The sequence below is a fragment of the Microcaecilia unicolor genome, chromosome 3 (genome assembly GCF_901765095.1).
Source record: "Microcaecilia unicolor chromosome 3, aMicUni1.1, whole genome shotgun sequence".
Taxonomy (NCBI): domain Eukaryota; kingdom Metazoa; phylum Chordata; class Amphibia; order Gymnophiona; family Siphonopidae; genus Microcaecilia; species Microcaecilia unicolor.
The window spans coordinates 272,174,856-272,192,763 of record NC_044033.1 but is presented as its reverse complement, the minus strand read 5'-3'; the positions used below and the strand labels follow the sequence as shown (position 1 = coordinate 272,192,763).

At 44.2% G+C, this 17,908-nt stretch overlaps 1 protein-coding gene across 3 annotated transcripts in view; it reads left to right on the top strand.

Annotated features, from left to right (window-relative positions):
• The window catches only part of PACRG (parkin coregulated), a 1,071,517-nt gene that overhangs the window by 611,671 nt on the left and 441,938 nt on the right, over window positions 1-17,908 (top strand). The gene's annotated exons all lie outside the window — the stretch shown is intronic.

Below are 17,908 nucleotides of genomic sequence, written 5' to 3'. Positions count from 1 at the left end.
ATCTGTCTAAATGATATTCTGTAAATACATGCATATCTTACATGGCTCGTATTTGACAGGTAGGCATATACATGTGTAGAGTCTGACTGGAACATGGAGAGGACTCCAACTTATGAGTGCAACTTATAGAATAGTATAAGTTACATGAAAATATCTGGCATTTAGGTGTGAATACTTATGCCAGCTTTCATACCTGGTTATACTAGTATTTTGTAAAGGAAAGTAGGCATCATCTAGTCACCTATTTATAACTAGACAGTTATAGAATTACCTCTCTCCCAGTATTACCCATGAGTGAAAGGGGGTACTGCCCTCAAGTGCAACACTTTGATTTATTGAAGGATAACCTGATGATTAAGGTTGAGGAAAAGAAGTGCCAGAGGCAGAGCTGCAATGGGAATGCAACAAGGGAAAGTGTAGGCATGTTGCCAAACAATATTGGCATCATGTTTATGCAGGAGATAAGATTTTGGCTGGCTCCAGTAGAGCATAGCCAACAAAAAAGTACCTATTCTCCGAGGACAAGCAGGCTGCTTGTCCTCACTGATGGGTGATGTCCGCGGCAGCCCCTCCAATCGGAGATCTTCCCTAGCAAAGACGTTTGCTAGGCCTCGTGTGCACACGCCGATCACGCATGCGCGACTGTCTTCCCGCCCGAACTCGCTTGTGTTCGTCAGTCTTCTTTTTTCCGCACTTGGGACGACTGTGTTTACCGTCGTTCTGTGCCCTAAGGAGACCCTTGCACTTTTTCCTTCTGTTTCGGACAGAGGTTCATGAACTAGTGTCCGACACTGATGGTGAGGCCTCGTGGGAAGCACAGGAAGACGTCAGATATTTCTCAGATGAGGAGTCTGACGGTCTTCCTTCTGATCCCACTCCCTCCCCTGAAAGACAGCTTTCTCCTCCTGAGAGTCTGTCTTTCGCGGCTTTTGTCCGGGAAATGTCTACGGCAATTCCCTTCCCTGTGGTTACGGAGGATGAGCCAAGAGCTGAAATGTTTGAGCTTTTGGACTATCCTTCGCCACCAAAGGAATCGTCCACAGTACCTATGCATCATATCTTCAAGAAGACACTGCTAGAGAACTGGGCGAAGCCGCTAACTAATCCCCACATCCCCAAGAAGATCGAATCCCAGTATCGGATCCATGGGGACCCGGAGTTGATACGGACTCAGTTGCCTCACGACTCTGGGGTTGTGGATCTGGCCCTTAAGAAGGTCAAGAGCTCTAGAGAGTATGCTTCGGTGCCCCCGGGCAAAGACTCTAAAACCTTGGATTCTTTTGGGAAGAAGGCCTACCATTCTTCAGTGCTCGTGGCCAAAATCCAGTCTTACCAGCTATACACAAGCATTCATATGCGGAACAATGTGCGGCAGTTGGCGGACTTGGTGGATAAGCTCCCTTCTGAGCAAGCCAAGCCTTTTCAGCAGGTGGTCAGGCAGCTGAAGGCGTGTAGGAAATTCCTGGCCAGGGGTGTTTATGACACTTTTGATGTCGCGTCCAGGGCCGCTGCTCAAGGTGTGGTGATGCGCAGGCTCTCATGGTTGTGTGCCTCTGACCTGGAAAATAGGATCCAGCAGTGGATTGCGAATTCTCCTTGCCGGGGGGGATAATATTTTTGGTGAAAAGGTCGAACAGGTGGTAGAGCAGCTGCACCAGCGGGACACTGCATTCGACAAATTCTCCCGCCAGGTGCCTTCATCATCTACCTCAACTGGTAGACGTTTTTATGGCGGAAGAAGGACTGTTACCTATTCTTCTAATAGGCGTAGGCACAATCCTCATTCTCGCCAGCCTGCTGCCCAGGCCAAGCCCCAGCGTGCTCGCTCTCGTCAGCAGCGTGCGACTCAGCAAGCCCCTGTGGCTCCCCAGCAAAAGCAAGAGACGGGCTTTTGACTGGCTCCAGCAGAGCATAGCCGAAGTCAAAGTGTCTGTGCCGGACAATCTGCCGGTTGGGGGGAGGTTAAAATGTTTTCACCAAAGGTGGCCTCTTATAACCTCCGACCAGTGGGTTCTCCAAATAGTCCGGCTAGGATACTCCCTCAATTTGGTTTCCAAGCCTCCAAATTGCCCACCGGGAGCTCAATCCTTCGGCTTCCAGCAGAAGCAGGTACTTCTCAGCGCCAATGCGGTCAAGCCCGTGCCACCCGGGCAAGAAGGGCTGGGATTCTATTCCAGATACTTCCTTGTGGAAAAGAAAACAGGGGGGATGCGTCCCATCCTAGACCTAAGGGCCCTGAACAAATATCTGGTCCGAGAAAAGTTCAGGATGCTTTCCCTGGGCACCCTTCTTCCCATGATTCAGGAAAATGATTGGCTATGCTCTCTGGACTTAAAGGATGCTTATACACACATCCCGATACTGCCAGCTCACAGACAGTATCTCCGATTTCGTCTGGGAACACGGCACTTTCAGTATTGTGTTCTACCCTTTGGTCTCGCCTCCGCGCCCAGGGTGTTCACAAAGTGCCTGGCTGTGGTAGCGGCGTCTCTGCGCAGACTGGGAGTGCACGTGTTCCCTTACCTCGACGATTGGCTGGTGAAGAACACCTCCGAGGCAGGAGCTCTACAGTCCATGCAGATGATTATTCGACTCCTGAAGCTACTGGGGTTTGTGATAAATTATCCAAAGTCCCACCTTCTTCCTGTTCAGAAACTCAGATTCATAGGGGCTCTGCTGGATTCTCAGACAGCTCGTGCCTACCTTCCAGAAGCGAGGGCCGACAATCTTCTGTCCCTTGTTTCCTGGGTACGAGCGTCTCAGCAGATCACAGCTCGGCAGATGTTGAGATTACTCGGCCACATGGCCTCCACAGTGCATGTGACTCCCATGGCTCGCCTCCACATGACATCAGCTCAATGGGCCCTAGTGTCTCAGTGGTACCAAGCTGCTGGGGACCTAGAGGACGTAGTCCTGCTGTCCACGAGTTTTCTCCAATCCCTGCATTGGTGGACAATTCGATCCAATTTGACTCTGGAACGTCCCTTCCAAATTCCTCAGCCACAAAAGGTGCTGACAACGGATGCGTCTCTCCTGGGGTGGGGAGCTCATGTCGATGGGCTTCACATCCAAGGGAGTTGGTCCCTCCAGGAACAAAGTCTACAGATCAACCTCCTGGAGTTACGAGCGGTCTTGAATGCTCTAAAGGCCTTCAGAGATCGGCTGTCCCATCAAATTATCCAAATTCAGACGGACAATCAGGCTGCCATGTACTATATTAACAAGCAGGGGGGCACCGGATCTCGCCCCCTGTGTCAGGAGGCCATCAGAATGTGGCTTTAGGCTTGCCAGAACGGCATGTTTCTTCAAGCCACGTATCTGGCAGGCGTAAACAACAGTCTGGCCGACAGATTGAGCAGGATCATGCAACCTCACGAGTGGTCACTCAATTCCCGAGTGGTACGCGAGATCTTTCAAGTGTGGGGCACCCCCTTGGTGGATCTCTTCGCCGCTGAAGTCAATCACAAGGTCCCTCAATTCTGTTCCAGACTTCAGGCCCACAACAGACTAGCGTCGGATGCCTTCCTGCTGCATTGCCTCCTGTATGCCTATCATCCCATACCTTTGGTGGGGAAGACTTTGCTGAAACTCAAGCAGAATCGAGGCACCATGATCCTGATCGCTCCCCTTTGGCCACGTCAGATATGGTTCCCTCTTCTTTTGGAATTGTCTTCTGAAGAACCGTGGAGATTGGAGTGTTTTCCGACCCTCATTACTCAGAACGAGGGGGCGCTTCTGCATCCCAACCTCCGGTCCCTGGCTCTCACGTCCTGGATGTTGAGAGCGTAGATTTTGCCTCCTTGGGTCTCTCAAAGGGTGTCTCCCATGTCTTGCTTGCTTCCAGGAAAGATTCCACTAAGAAGAGTTATTTCTTTCTATGGCGGAGGTTTGCCGTCTGGTGTGACAGCAAGGCCCTAGATCCTCGCTCTTGTCCTACACAGACCCTGCTTAAATACCTTCTGTACTTGTCCGAGTCTGGTCTTAAGACCAACTCCGTAAGGGTTCATCTTAGTGTGATTAGTGCATACCATTACCGTGTGGAAGGTAAGCCGATCTCGAGACAGCCTTTAGTTGTTTGCTTCATGAGAGGTTTGCTTTTGTCAAAGCCCCCATCAAACCTCCTACAGTGTCATGGGATCTCAATGTCGTTCTCACCCAGCTGATGAAACCCCCTTTCAAGCCACTGCATTCTTGCCATCTGAAATACTTGACCTCGAAGGTCATTTTCTTGGTGGCAGTCACTTCAGCTCGTAGTGTCAGTGAGCTTCAAGCCCTACCAGCTCATGCTCCTTATACCAAATTTCATCATAACAGAGTAGTCCTCCGCACTCACCCTAAGTTCTTGCCAAAGGTGGTGTCAGAGTACCATCTGAACCAGTCAATTGTCTTGCCAACATTCTTTCCCCATCCGCATACCCGCCCTGCTGAACGTCAACTGCACACATTGGACTGCAACAGAGCATTGGCCTTCTATCTGGAGCGGACACAGCCCAACAGACAGTCCGCCCAATTGTTTGTTTCTTTTGATCCCAACATGAGGAGAGTGGCTGTCGGGAAACAGCAGATTGCATCTCCTTCGCTTACGCCCAGTCTGGGCTGACTCTTGAGGGTCATGTCACGGCTCATAGTGTTCGAGCCATGGCAACGTCAGTGGCCCACTTGAAGTCAGCCACTATTGAAGAGATTTGCAAAGCTGTGACGTGGTCATCTGTCCACACATTCACATCACATTACTGCCTATAGCAGGATACCCGACGCGACAGTTGGTTTGGGCAGTCGATGCTGCAGAATCTGTTCGGGGTTTAGAATCCAACTCCACCCCCATAGGCCCATTTTTATTCTGTTCCAGGCTGCACTCTCAGTTAGTTTAAAAAAAGTTAGGTCAATCTCAGTTATGTCCTCGCCGTTGCGAGGCCCAATTGACCATGTTTGTTGTTTTGAGTGAGCCTGGGGGCTAGGGATACTTCATCAGTGAGAACAAACAGCCTGCTTGTCATCGGAGAAAGCGAAAGCTACATACCTGTAGAAGGTATTCTCCGAGGACAGCAGGCTGATTGTTCTCACAAACCCGCCCGCCTCTCCTTTGGAGTTGTGTCTTCCCTTGTCTTTGTTTGGCTATTTACTGGACTGATGAACGCGAGCGAGTTCAGGTGGGAAGACGGTCACGCATGCGCGATAGAGTTGCGCGCGCGAGGCCTAGCAAACATCTTTGCTAGGGAAGATCTCTGATTGGTGGGGCTGCTGCGGATATCACCCATCAGTGAGAACAATCAGCCTGCTGTCCTCGGAAAATACCTTCACAGGTATGTAGCTTTCGCTTTCCAGATGACCTGCTGATTGGAGGAAGGCTGAATTTTTTCCAAGAAAAGTGGCTCTTTGTAACCTCAGACCAGTGGGTTCTACAAGTAATCCAGGAGGGTTACACCCTCAGTTGGCATCAACCTCCTCTAAATTACCCACTGTCAAAATTCAGCTCTCAGTATGAAGAAGTGCTCACAGAGGAACTCTCCTCCCTTCTAAAGACCCATGTGGTCAAATCCATTCCTCCAGGGGAAGAGGGGGAAGGGATTCTTCTCCTGGTACTTCCTCATGCCCAAAAAGATGGGAGGATTTCATCCCATTCTAGACCTAAGGGCCCTGAACAAATATCTGGTCAAAGATAAGTTCAGGATGATTTCCCTAGACACCCTTCTTTCTATGATTCAGGGAAATGATTGGCTATGCTCTTTGGACTTAAAGAATGCTTATACCCATATCCAGATATGTCTTGGTCACAGGAAGTATCTCAGATTTTGAGTAGGGAAACACTACTACTAATACTTGCCTTGCATCTTCTTCCAGAATGTTTACAAAATGTCTTGCTGTAGTCACAGCATTGCTATGCAGACTGGGAATGCACATGTTTCTCTGTCTTGGATGATTGGCTGGTAAAGAACACAATGAAGGAACATGCTCAAGAATCAACACAGAGAATTATTTGGGTGTTAGAGCTACCCAAAGTCCCACCTATTACTAGTTCAACAATTGGACTACGAAATGTTTCCACCTAAAAGTAAAATCTATTATATACAACCAAAAAAAAGCTACTAACCTACAATCTGGGTTAGAGACCTCTGAATTGTTAAAACAAAGTAAGGATATTTTGAATTTGTCTGATTTTCTTGAAACTTCTATGACCGAAGACTCTGAAAGATCGACTTTATTAGTGACTTTTGTATTTGAACAGGATCTAGAGTCGGTTAAACGACTGTATTTTAGAAATGCAAAAGCACTTTTCTTAGGTAAAAAGGTATGGATGTTTCCAGATGTAACTAAATCTACTCAAGAGCGAAGGAAAGCTTTTCTATCTCTTAGAACTGAAACTTTAACTCTGGGAGCATTATTTTATCTTAATTACCCCTGTAAATGTGTGGTTAAGTTCCTCGGGATAAAGTATGTGTTTTTCCAACCTGAACATCTTAGCGAATTTATAAAAATTAAGAAATTGTCTACTGGTTAGAACCAAAATCGAGTAATATTTGAATAGTTAGGTGTGTGCTAGGCTATAATAATGCTATTACAGTTTTGCCTTTGGATTTCTCCTGTCTATATTTCCTTCATGTGGCCCTCGATTTTTGTGGTCTAAAGAGGATGAAAATTTGTCTTTATTATTTGAATAAGTTATGACTTTAATATATGGATCCATATTGCCTGTTCAAGTTTGTGTATGGCTTGTAAAATAAAATTGTAAAAGTATTTTTTTTAAAAAGCAATTGGACTACATAGGAACTCTGCTAGACACAGTTCAGGCTTGAGCCTTCCTTCCTCAGGTGGGGGCAGATGTACTCATTTGCATTGTTCGTCAGGTTCATCACAGCCAGAAGGTTACAGCTCAGCAGATGTTGAGGTTGTTGGGCCACATGGCCTCCACAGTACGTCACACCCATAGCACACCTCCATTTATGAGGTGCCCAATGGACCCTGGCTTCCCAGTGGTCTCAAGTCAAAGGGAATCTGAAGGATGTAATTTCAGTCATCACCAGGCTAGCACAATCGCTTCAGAACAATTTGACTCTGGGACTTTAATTCCAAATTCCTCCTCCCCAGAAAATTCTTACCACACATTCATCCAACCTGGGATGGAATGCTGATGTAGATGGGCTTCACAGGGGTTCTGTTCTGCTCAGGAGACCCAGCTTCATATCAACCTCCTAGAGTAGTGGGCAATATGGTGCTTCTTTGCCCTTTTCCCATGCCTTGCAGTCTTCCTGCAACTATTTCTTTATCAATATCACTTGTTACTATCCTTTTGTCCCTTAAGTTGTGTTTGAGACTGGTCAATAGTAGCTCCGTTGTGGTAACCTAAGGAATAGTGTAGATGAATATTTAGGCTGCATTCCAATCTTCCTTTTAAAGAATGGGTCCTTCCATATGATCTTTCTGACAGCTGCTCTTGCCCTCAAACTCTCCTAGGCATAGTTGTCTTGGATACTCCTTCATGCACCCCACGTGGACTCAAATGGTCTCATTCTACCACATAACTTTGACCCTCAACCTAACCTTTTTGGTGTAACCTTCTTGGTGTTTCTTTGCCCCTCTCTCTGAGAATTGGGTGTTGGTGCTGCTCTCCCACTGCCTTGGGATCTTCCTTCCAGTGTTAGTGCCTTTTTAACCTTTTCCTGGTATCTTGGACTCTCCAGGTCAATATTGGTTCTATTTTACTCTCTTCCAGTGTCTTGTATTCTTCCTGACAATCTCCTTCCCATCCCTTGGGGTCTTTATTCCACTGTTTGTGCCACTTTAACCCTCTCTCCAGTGCCTTATGATCTGCATACTAGTATCTGTACCACTTTACCCCTTTCCTTTTTTTTTTTTGTATTGGGTTTATACATAAAACTTTACAAGTACAAGCAAATAATGCTTGAACAGAACAGGATACAAATAATAAACAATATTAATCAAAGAAGATAATTCAATATAAACAGGATTTGTGGTTTCCTATCTTAGCCCCCAATACCAGGATCCTACAGCAATTACTTAGAGAGAAATCAATTATCAGTAACAAAAAAACAAAAAATATGGCCTAGCAAAGCATATCTAATACTACACCCAATATTAACAAATCATGGTCTAATCAGCAAACAATCATGTTATATACCCTATACTGCAGGTCTGTCACCTATCTGGAATGGAATTTATTTTCACTTTACTCCTTTCCCAGCATCTTAGGGTGTCCATGCCAATGTTGTGCTGCTATGCTCCTTCCCCATGGTTTGCAATCCTTCTACTGTTTGTGCCATTTTGTATCTCATGATGACTTTAGAATCTTTTTATTTTTATTAGTGCCCTGAGCCCCTCTTTTGATGCCATGGGATCTTCCTGTCACTCTTGATGCCTTTGTATACTGTTGATCCTGTAGCATATCCTGCTTATAATCGAAATAGAAAAACGCCTATATTGTGACCCAAATCGGGAGATAGACGTTTATCTCACAAAAACGAATAAAGCGGTATAAACGAAAGCCGAATTTGGACGTTTTCAACTGCACTCCGTCGCGGATGCGGACAAAGTTGATGGGGGCATGTCGAAGGCGTGGTGAAGCCGGAACTGTGGCGTGGTTATCGGCCGATCAGAGATGGGCGCCTTTCGCCGATAAAGGAAAAAAAATACGCGTTTGTAGCGAGAATTTAGGGCACTTTTCCTGGACCTTGTTTTTCCACGAATAAGGCCCCAATAAGTGCCCTAAATGACCAAATGACCACTGGAGGGAATCGGGGATGACCTCCCCTGACTCCCCAAGTGGTCACAAACCCTCTCCCACCACAAAATATGCCGTTTCACAACTTTTTATTTTCACCCTCAAATGTCATACCCACCTCCCTGGCAGCAGTATGCAGGTCACTGGAGCAGTTATTAGGGGGTGCAGTGGACTTCAGGCAGGTGGACCCAGGCCCATCCCCCCCCCCCACCTGTTACACTTGTGCTGGTAAATGGGAGCCCTCCAAACCGCCCCCCCAAACCCACTGTACCCACATGTAGGTGCCCCCCTTCACCCCTTAGGGCTATAGTAATGGTGTAGACTTGTGGGCAGTGGGTTTTGAGGGGGATTTGGGGGGCTCAACACACAAGGGAAGGGTGCTATGCACCTGGGAGTTCTTTTACCTTTTTTTTGTTTTTGTAGAAGTGCCCCCTAGGGTGCCCGGTTGGTGTCCTGGCATGTGAGGGGGACCAGTGCACTACGAATCCTGGCCCCTCCCACGAATAAATGTCTTGGAGTTATTCGTTTTTGAGCTGGGCGCTTTCATTTTCCGTTATCGCTGAAAAACAAAAACGCCCACCTCACAAATTGTCGAATAAAACATGGACGTCTATTTTTTGAGAAAATACAGTTCGGTCCGCCCCTTCACGGACCCGTTCTCGGAGATAAACGCCCATGGAGATAGACGTTTCCGTTCGATTATGCCCCTTTATGCCTACCATCAAGTTTTAAGAAAGTTTGACTAAAAATAGATGGAAAGCCCCACTGGTAGAGTGCAAAACTGCTTACTCTATTCACTGTAACAGACCCAAATGATTCAGATAATTCAGAATCCGAAAATAATTCAGAACTGAATAGGTCACTGAACTGAAGACAAACCAAAACAATAATTTGTACCATGTACATCCTTGGTACCTGTAGATGTACTTATGGCTTATAACAGTGATATCAGTTTTATTGGTATTTAACCTGTAGCATAATAGAAGTTGACTAGTTTCAGAAGGTACTGAAAGCTATTGCTTTTATGGGCAGTGTCAGACTGTTGAAGGACTCAGCACTCTGTGAAGTACATCTCAATTATACAGCAGTTCTTCCTCTGCTGTATGTGTTAAGCATGAGTTTTTCACACAAAGCCCTGTTATAGAGACATAGCCGCAAGAATTATTCCAACTTTACCATGCCCCTGTATAGCTGCTTTTCATTTAAAACCATTGAGAATCTATTTCTTCTAGGCCTGCCTGAAGTTGCCATTCCCAACTTCAGGCATGGCTGAGAAGATTCATCTTACTAGGCCTCAGTTAGGGAGTAGCTTTCTCACCAAAGCCTGCTTTGTCCTCAGTGCATTTAAAGGTACATAGAGAGCTATCTGGTTTGCAAGATGTACTTACTTCTTCAACAACTTTATCAAGTAACAGGAATGGTAAAATATTTAATTTAATGGACGATGAAATAGAATCCTGAAGAATCAGCACCCTCACATTATCAGGAGCTATTATGAGTTCTCAAAGCATGATTGTTGCATTGCTGAACCATGCCATTCGAAGGCTCTGGAGAGATAGACTGGTGAAGTTGAGGTGTGGGGTCTTCCGAGTTTTGGCTCACAAAATGGAGATTCTAAATCATAGGATTCATGAATTTCTTAGCCAGTTGCTCCATTCAAATTAAAGATTATAAAGCTGCTGATGCAGTTTATGTAAAAGGTCAGCAGTTGGCAGCAGAACACAGAAACAGTGTCATTTAATAAAGTACTATTGTCAGTGGTTTGATTGCACACTTCATGGTCTGGATATTGTATCTGTTCTCCAATTTGGATTTTGTAAATTAATCTTAAAACTTTGTACATACCAAAAAGCAAGTGTAAATATTTATGCATAGTTTCTCGGGGGTAATTTTCAAATTGGAAGCACGTGTATACTTTTCCTTTTCTTGTATTTGCAATTTTATAATTACTCCCCAAATGAGTTTTGTAGCCTAATGGTTAATGCTTCATGTGATCTTGGTCAAGTCACTTATCCCTCTGCTGCCTCATTTACAAACTTAGGGGCCCTTTATAAAAGCACAGCAAGCCTACCGCAGGCTTGCCACATGGCAATTTGGCTCTACCGCCGGGTGCTAGTTGTGGCCCCCACCATGCCCATTCCCAGTACTAGAAAATATTTTTGTATTTTCTAGCTCCGGGGGCATGCCTGGCGGTAATTGAGTCTGTTACCACCAGGCTACTGCAGGAGCCTTTACCACCTCCTAAATTAGAGGCGGTAAGGGCTCCCCCAGAAAATGGCCACTCTGCCAGTATTTAATTTACTGCACAGCCATTTCCTTCCTTTAAAAAAAAGCCTTTTACCGGCATCGGTAAAAAGGGGCCTCGGAGCATGTCAAACCCACGCACTGACACCATCACAGGTCTTCTTTGACAGCTGCTTGGTAAAAGGAGCCCATAGATTGCAAGCTCTCCAGACAGAAAAATATCTACTGTACCTGAATGTAAATCGCTTTGATAGCTTTCAGGCTTCCAAGCACTATATAAGAAATAAAATAAAATTCTATAAGTTCTAAAAGTTTATTTTGGTTTTCTAGGGACTGAATTTAAAGTAGCAGATTATATTCTGTATGAGTGCTTTGCAGTTTGTAATATTAATCATGTGTTGTAATTTGGTGTCAAGTTGAATGAAAAGTCAGTTACAATTATCACCAAATTAATCTTGCACAAATTAGTTTATAGTTATCTGTTCAGAAATCTTAAATCTCTACAGCAAGAGGCCTTGTAACATAATGGATGCTGCATTTTATACGAGAACTTCACAAGATTCACATATTCATAATATGGATGGAAAGCCTTATGGATCTTATTCAATTCCCTCTCCTTTTTTTGCCATAAAATAATTGACTCTTGCAAGAATCATTATTGTAGTCAAATAGTTGAGTAGTTCTGGTCATAAACAGCAAAGGGACAATTTTTAAATGGACATAGGTGTATAATTATCAATGTGGGCTATCAATAAGGCATGTTATCTTACCACTAACTCTTGCTATTTTAGCTCATCTCATTTTATACAATAAGACTTACTCCCCAATATTCAGCCAGTGGCAGGTAGCTTGGTTAAATGCCACCACTGGCATTAACCCCAATTATTCAATGCCGGGCCATATCCAGCAACTTTCAGTTTGGGCCATGGCAACTTAACTGGCTAAGTGAATAGTCAGTGCTAGTCGGTTAAGTTAATAGCAGTTAAAGATCGGCCTATCTTAACTCTTCAACTTAACCAGTTTAGTTAATAATAACTGATTTTAGCAGTAAAATAACCCATCTTAATGGTAGCCCAAACTGATAACTTTCCTCCCTTATCCCCAAAATTCAATAAATGGTGCTTAAAATTGCTTCTTGTTTTATTATGTTTGGTATTAAAACAACACCTAAAACATTCCATATTCATGAGGCAATGCAAGAAGTTAATATCTCTCCAGTGGGTCACTCCTGAGGTTGGATTAAAGGTGGCTAGGGCTATGGTCCACCATCACCCTATTCTCCCTTTCTTAAATAGACAAGTTTTCTTTGCCAGAGGTGGATGCCTTAATCACTACAGTAACTAAGAAATCTAACATTCCAACAGAAGGTGGAACTGCATTAAAAGATGTATATGATTGAAAATTAGAATCATTCTTGAAGCTCTCTTGTGAGGTTGTATTCCTATACTGTGAGAGCATGCCTCTCTTTGGTCCAGCAGCTCTCTAACTTGGACACATCCCCAGATTTCCTTCCATTCCTAGAGGCTAGTTTATCTTATTTGGCTGATGCTTTATATGATCTCCTTAGAGCTTCAGCTAAAGAAAAGGCCTTGGCAATTTCAGCAAGGCAATAGCTCCAGCTTAGGCATTGGGCAGCTGATGTTGCTTCTAAGTCACATTTAGCAAAACTACCTTTTAGAAGTAAGTTTCTGTTTGTTGAAGATCTTGAGAAATTGGTCAACGACCTTGGAGATTCTCAGAGGTTGCCTGAAGACAAACCTAAATGTTTCTTTAAATCTTCTCAGTTTCGTCTTAGGTTTTGCAATGCCAAGCGCTAAAGAGCAGGCATATCTAACTCTCAATGTCCTCGCTTCCAACAGAGGCAAGCCTCCTTTCATCCTTACAGGAAGAACATGCTACAATATACTGCAACCCATTTTCTATGCAAAGCAAAATGTCAGGATCATGTTATTCCACTGATTCGTTGCCTACATTGGGTTCCTGTCTTTTTTAGAATAGAGTAAGTCCTGATCTTAACCTTTAGAGTACTTCAAGATGGAATCCCGGATTATTTGTGTAATCTTGTCTAATCTTACTATACCTTGGGGATCATTTTCGAAAGAGAAAAATGTCTAAAAAGTGGCATAAAGCAGCATTTGGACATTTTGTTTGCCAAAACGTTCAAATTGCCATTTTTGAAACCTATTTTGCAGATGTTTATCTATGCAGTTCATCTGCAATGCATCCAAATCACAAGGGGGCATGTCAGGAGCAGGATTAGGGCATTCCTAACACTTGGATTTTTTTCTACCATAATGGAACAAAACAAAAACGTCCAGGACTAAAACTAAGACATTTTGAGTTGGACCTGTTTTACTAATAATGACTAAGCCACAAAAAAGTGCCATAAATGATCAGATGACCACTGGAGGAAAAAAGAATGATCCCCGCCTTACTCCCTCAGTGAACACTGCCCCCCCACAAAGATGTGTAAGAAACAGTACATACCAGACTCTATGACTGCCACAGATGTTATAGCCTGTTAGACCAACAAGAAGGTCCATGGAGGTGCCTAATGGTTGGTGTAGTTCACTGTGAAGACAGGGACCCAGGCCCTTAATCCACTCTAACTGTTACACTTGTGTTGAAAAATTGTAGTGGTGTACAGTTAGTTTTTGGTAAGTACCTGTATATATGTAAACCGCTTTGAATGTAGTTGCAAAATACCACAGAAAGGCAGTATATCAAGTCCCATTTCCCTTTCCCTTTTGGAGGACCTACCATATAATATAAGAGGGTAAGGGTAAGATGTGTACCTGGGAGCTTTTATGTGAAGTACACTGCAGTGTCCCCTAGGGTGCCCCACTGCTCTGCTGGGATGTCTGTGTGACTAGTCTACTAAAAATGTTAGCTCCTCCTACAGCCCAATAGCTTGATTTTTGTGCATTTTTCACTTGGCAGTTTTTTTATTTTCAAAAGTGGACCAAAAAGATAAATGCACAGAGCACAAAAACATCAAGCAAATAGCTGTTTTTTGAAAAAAAGACGTTACGCTATTTCGAAAATGGCTATATTCGCCACCTGGATTCTGAACAAAACGTCCAAAGTCGGAGTTAGATGTAATATCGGAGGGAGAACAGGAGGGGGGAACAGGAGGGGGAGGGGCCATGGAACCTTGCTAGCGCCCATTTCCTTTCTGTTCGAAACGGGCCTCTTTTACTAGTTGTAAATAAACATAAACATACAAATTCCAGGCCTTCCATTGTCGGGCAAATCTGGATCTAGTTGGCAACCCTAATGGGAGAGGCAGCAGAAAAATCTAAAAGTGTGCCATTGGTGTGGGGGGTGATCAGGTTTGAGGATGTGCCATGGGGAAGGTGGCGGGGGGAGATATACATTGCTAACTGGAGAAAGGAGGTGGGGTGTATACTGGGGGAGGGGAGAATATGAAGTCAGGATATGTGCCTAGAGGTGGAGGGATGGAGAGAAAATGAGAGGTTGGGGTATTGCATACAAAAGACTTTGGTGGCAGACAAATTTAGGGGCCTTGCTGGGAGCTAGAGAGAGAGAGAAAGAGAACTGCAGTTGGAGTGAGAAATGGAACGGAGAAGTTAGAGCCTGAGGAGGGAAAAGGCAGGACGGGATTTTAGGCCTTAAAATGGGGAAATTCTGTGCAAAAAGACTCTAAATAAAACAGAATTTTCACAAATTTTGCACAGAATTACCCAAGAAATAGCAGAGAAAGAGTGGTAAGGAGGCTACTGCTCTCCCCATCGCCCACCCACCTGCAGCATATCTGGCAATAGAGAGTCTCTAGATTGTGGTTGCTGGGGCAGTGGAGGAGAAGTTAAAACTGCTAAGGGTGGGTGGGATGGTGCACCCACCCACCTACTTCCAAAAGCTGCAGCCTTAGCCTTTCTTTATTGCCCACATGCCCCCAGTAGCTGCTTTTTAGCCCCTGGTCCACCCACTCCCAGCAAACACAGCTTAAAGCATCTCTCCATCACCTATCCACACCCTTCCAAAGGTCCTATGACACCTAAAAGTATTGTCTTCATTTATTTATTTATTGGGATTTATGAACAAATTCACCCAAGGTGGTGTACAGCAGGTCCTGTTTAACATATAATTTACAATATTGTTAACTTTGTAACAATAGTACAATGACCAAATGTAAACATAAATACAATAAATGAGATAAACTTGGACATATGATGTCAATACAATACAAACAATACCAGAATAGATAGCATGGAAGAATATTCAAATAACATAGATATAATAAGATGTCAGTATAATAGCAATGAAACACCTAATAAGAATGCAATAAAACATTCACATCATATAGATATGATGTTAATGTTTTTCTATCTAGCTGAGGGGCCAAGTGCAGATATATAGATGGGGGCAAGATGGGTAGTACAGAGTCAATTGGGATAAATAGATGGGTGGCTATACTCAAGGCAAACTCTTTGTACAGCTTAACAAGGTAACTGGTCTGAGTTACAGGGTGTGCAGCAAGCTAGTCCAGGTACAGAGTAAATGTATAGTCAGTCAGCATTGTATTAAAGGCTTGTGAGAAGAGCCAGCCTATATATTTGCTGTTTTTATAATAATAAAATTTATAAACTAAACAAGTTATCTATTATCATTATTATTTTTATTATGAAAGCCCCAGTATTGGGCATATGATTATCTGAAATGCTCAAATAACCAGCATCAGCCCTTGCCAGCACTTTCAGTGGAAGGGAGCAACTTTTAGCAAGAGGTTGAATTAAGGATTGGAGCAGCTTTGTTCTGTTTTGTGCCCTGCAGGGTCACTGTTGGGCTCATTTTCGAAAGAGAAGGACGCCCATCTTTCAACATAAGTCAAAAGATGGACATCCTTCTCCCAGGGTCGTCCAAATCGGTATAATCGAAAGCCGATTTTGGACATCCCAACTGCTTTCCGTCACAGGGACGGCCAAAATTCAAGAGGGCGTGTCGGAGGCACAGCGAAAGCGGGACTTGGGCGTGCCTAACACTAGGACGTCCTCGACCCATAATTGAAAGAAACAAGGACGTCCCTGATGAACACTTGGACAACTTTACCTGGTCGTGTTTTTCTTACGACCAAGGCACAAAAAGGTGCTCGAAATGACCAGATGACCACCGGAGAGAATCGGGGATGACCTCCCCTTACTCCCCCAGTGGTCACTAATCCCCTCCCACCCTCAAAAATATATCTTTCAAAATATTGGTTGCCAGCCTCAGATGTCATACTCAGGTCCATGACAGCAGTTGCAGGTCCCTGGAGCAGTTTTAGTGGGTGCAGTGCACTTCAGGCAGGCGAACCCAGGCCCATACCCCCCCCCCCCCCTACCTATGTTTGTGGAGCAAACAGCGAACCCTCCAAAACCCACCAGAAGCCCACTGTACCCACATCTAGGTGCCCCCCTTCACCTGTAAGGGCTATGGTAGTGGGGTTTGGGGGGGGGGGGCTCAGCACACAAGGTAAGGGAGCTATGTACCTGGGAGCAATTTATGAAGTCCACTAGGGTGCCCGGTTGGTGTCCTGGCATGTCAGGGGGACAAGTACACTACAAATGCTGGCTCCTCCCATGATCAAATGGCTTGCATTTGGTCGTTTCTGAGATGGGCGTCCTTGGTTTTGATTATTGCCGAAAATCAGAAATGACCAAATCTAGGGACAACCAAATTTAAGGATTTGGACGTCCCTGATGGTATTTTCGAAATGAAAGATGGACATCCGTCTTGTTTTGAAAATACGGGTTTCCCTGCCCCTGGATTGGGACGTTTTGTGAGGACATCCATATCAAAACATGGACGTCCCTTTCGAAAATGCCCCTCCACGTCTCTTTCTGTCCCCTAAAATGGATAGGAGGAGAGGTGAGGGGAAGTGAGAGGAAAGAAGGGGATGGATTAAGGAGCAGAGTAGCTCTTTCCTTTACTCTTTGCTCTGTCCACGCCCTTCTTGTTATCTGCCTGCTGAAGCAGAAGCCTCTCCAATAACTGGCTTGTCATAAGCCAGTTATTGGACAGCTCTCTGTGATAAACCAGTAACTTCTCTTCCCCATATGTGCTATTTAATGAGACATTTATTATGCTGGCATACTGCCTTCTTTTGAAAGAAATCCTCTACCTAAAGTTGTTTTAAAATGCCCAACAATGCAAAATAAATCTCCCTAAAATATATTTTTATATCTGTGTTTGTATGGTAAATTATACTAACGATGTGTAAGTCTATGGGTGGGCTTGAGACTAATGATGTTTACTAGAAAATGTAATTTTGTTATGCAAAAAGCAAAACAAAAAATGCACTCTTGTGTCCTTTGCTGCTGTGAATGCCATAAAAGAAAAGAGGCAAATAAGTTTATGAAGTGTCATAAGACTGACAGTAGAAAAAAAAAGTCATCTGCATCTTTAACTACACAAAAATCTCAAGTGGGCAATAAAGAATCTGCACTTTTGCATTTCAGAATGTTTACCTTTTAAAAGCAGCCCACAGCTTTCTTTCTTTTTCTTTTTTCCCCCTCACAAATGTTTTCTTTATTGTACTGGCTCAGAGAATAGAAGGAATTGTTCATTGAAAGGAATTAAGTGATTCCTAAGCATATAGCTACATACTTACAAATAGGCTAATTGTTGCCTCAGAATGTATCTGTTGTTGTCGACCTTCACAGGTTGTCTTCCCAGTTCCATTGGCCCCAGTGGTACTTGCTGAGGGTTTTGTTTATCAGTCCAGTAACACTGCCAACATGAGGGAATAATGAGCAGCATTCTTGGGGTTAGTTAGGAGTCAGCACAAATTGTGGGAACAAACAATAGTCAGACAAGGCAGTGTTTTATAACACCAGGGCCGCAATCCATCTTTAGGAGCTTTCAAAGTTGGTCTAATAAAGGCCCTCTTACAATCCCCAGCATAGAACAATTTAATTAAATTTGCCC